The following is a 2856-nucleotide window of genomic DNA, read 5'->3' as shown; positions in this document are numbered from 1 at the left end:
CGGAGGCAGCGGGCGGCGCCCTGGAGGAGCCAGGGGCAGGACAAGCCAGACACTTCCACAGAGGCCAGCACTGTGAGGAGGGAAACCACCCGCCGGGGCTTCCCCAGGGCCCAACAGCAGTGACCCGGAGGGAGAACCCACCCCTGCCCCAAAGCCTCGGACGCCTTCTACGCGACTCGTTTCCCATTGGCTCCCGATTTAATCAATATTGCCTAAGCGACTGTACTCGCAATCTTATTGGTTGGCTACAGTTTCGTCCCACGTTGAACCTGCCTCACCTCATTGCTTCGCCCCATAAAACACCTTTGAGAAGCAGGGTGGGTGATCCCCGATCCCCTTTTCCGTCCCCGTTTTGTGTCTCTTAGACAGAAGTTACCTTTCAATAGATTTTTCCTTAAAAACATTTTTTTTCCTATCCTTAGCCTCTGTTATTCCTAGAATTCATTGTTCAATTTTAGGCAACACAAACTTGCAGTTCGGATATCTAGCAGGTTTGGGAGTTGCGTGTATCCCCCATATATCAGCAAGACCTTGGACACAGCATGCTAAGCAAAAGCAGCCAGACATAAAGGCCGGGTGTAGTGGCGCACACCTATAACCCCAGCACCCGGGAGGCTGAGGCAGGAGGATCTCTCTGCGTTTGAGGCCAGGCTGAACTAAACAATGAGACCCTGTCGTAAAATAAAATAAAAACAAGTTAAAAGGTGGGCTGGGAGTGTGGCTCAGTGAAAAGGCTCGAGGTTTAATACTCAGCATCACAAAAAATAATAATAGTAAAATAAATCTGCAGCATTAAAATTGCCACTGAGATAAAGCAGAAATAGCACCAGCAGGTTTACATCTGGTCTTGTGTGGATGCTGGTACTAGGTCAGACTGTTCTTCCCAGGGAAGCCGAGGCAGGAGGATCACCATGAGCTTGAGGCTGGCCTGGGCTGCATAGTGAGATCCTGCCCGCCCCCCACCCCATCAAAAAACCCTAAAACAAAAGATCTCACTGTCTGTTGAGCAATCATTGGTAACGTTTCTGTTTTTATTTCCATTTTTTGTTTGTTTTTGAGACAGGGTCTCACTATTTAGTTGAAACTGACCTGGAACTCACTATGTAGCCCAGGCTGGTCTCGAACTCGCAGTGATCCTCCTGCCTCAGCCTCTGGAGTGCAGGGATTATGACTTAAGTCTCTTCATCAATTATTATTTTTTAAAATTTCTGGTACTGGGGATCAAATCCAGGGCATCTTGCTCGCTAGGCAAGTTCTCTCCTCTGAGCTCTTTCACACCTTTGTAACAATTTTTTTTTCATGTCGAGGCAGGGTTTCTAAATTGTCCAGGCTGGCCTTGGCACAGCTGGGACCCTCCTGCCTCGGCCGCTAGAGTAGCTGCGATTGCAGATGTACAGCACTACGCCTAGCCTATATTTTAAATTTTGAGACAGGGTCTCACCAAATCACCAAGTTCCCGGGGCTGGGCTTGAACTTGAATCCTGCCTTAGCCTCCGGAGTGCTGGTGATACAGGGGGACTAGGTGGAACTCCCAAACCAACTCCATGTCCCACACGCTACGTTCCTGTTCCCCACCCTGGAAGTACGGATCTCAGGACCGACAGAGGTTAAGAGAAGGAAATTTTATTGAGAGCAATAAAAAGAGACAGACAAGGCTGGGCGTGGTGGCGCACGCCTGTTACCCCAGCACTCGGGAGGCTGAGGCTGGAGGATCGCTGTGAGTTCGAGACCAGCCTGGGCTACATCGTGAGTTCCAGGTCAGTCTCGACTACACACTGAGACCCTGTCTCAAAAAAGAGAGACAGACAAGAGGGCACCGGAAGGTGGTCTCGGGACTCCACTCACAGCAGGGTTTCAGGGGGCAAAGTCAAGGGGCGAAGGGGCAGGCACAAGGCGGGGCACAGCTACGACCGGCCGGTCGGGTTGCAGCAGAGGTCGCTCCTGCGGGGTGGGCTCACTCAGCTGTCACACGTGGGCCCTTCCCGCGTGGGTGCAGTGGTCGCCCGTGAGGCTCCCCGGGCAGGGGCCGCGTCTCCCCCTCTGCTCTCCTGACCCTGGGTCTAAGCCGGACAGGCCCCAAATGCGTTTGTTTGCATTTAAACCGGTTTTATTGCCCCGTTTTTTAGCATTTTACAGCAGTCCGAAAGCAGCGCTGGTGGAAGCGTTCACAGGACGTGGCCAGAGGACGCAGAGTCCCGACGGAGCCGCTGCTGTCGCAGTGTCCTCGGCGCACAAGGCCACGGAGAGAGCACAGGGCAGGCACCGAGGCCCGGCCTGGCTGAAGCCGAGCCTGGATTTGGGCCTGCTCTTCTAGCTCAGTTCGCGTCCGGTTCGTCTGGGCCGATGGGACGAGTGCGGAATAAACGCGCATTTAGCCAAGGGTGGCGCAGGCCTGTAATTTCAGCGCCCGGGAGGCTGAGGCAGGAGGATCACGGGGAGTTAGAGGCCAGCCTGGGCCACATAGTGAGGCCCTACCTCAAAAGGAAAAAAACAAAAACCACCAGTGAATAAATAACCCAAACAAAATAAATACAAATCTTGAGTGAAAGAATAAGCAAGGTTTACTTTTGGTATATCAGCCCAACGCTCTCTTCTTCCAAAAATAAATTCAGGGCTGGAGAGAAGGAGCTCCAAAGAAAATCTGAAAAACCCTGGCTTGTGAGTGCATTGTGCAAAAGGGTTTTTTTTTTTTAAGGGGCTTTTTTTTGGTCTTTTTTTTCACTTTTCTTTTTTGGTACCGAGGATCGAACCCAGGGCCTCGCGCTTGCCAGGCAGGCGCTGCGCCGCTGAGCTACATCCCCGGCCCGGAGGAGTCTCCCGCGCCGCCCTATTTCTGTGCCGCGGCGCTGACTCGGC

This window comes from Fukomys damarensis, unplaced genomic scaffold, assembly GCF_012274545.1.
Source record: "Fukomys damarensis isolate Sample0158 unplaced genomic scaffold, DMR_v1.0_HiC HiC_scaffold_15, whole genome shotgun sequence".
Taxonomy (NCBI): domain Eukaryota; kingdom Metazoa; phylum Chordata; class Mammalia; order Rodentia; family Bathyergidae; genus Fukomys; species Fukomys damarensis.
Note: the sequence above shows the minus strand (reverse complement) of the source record.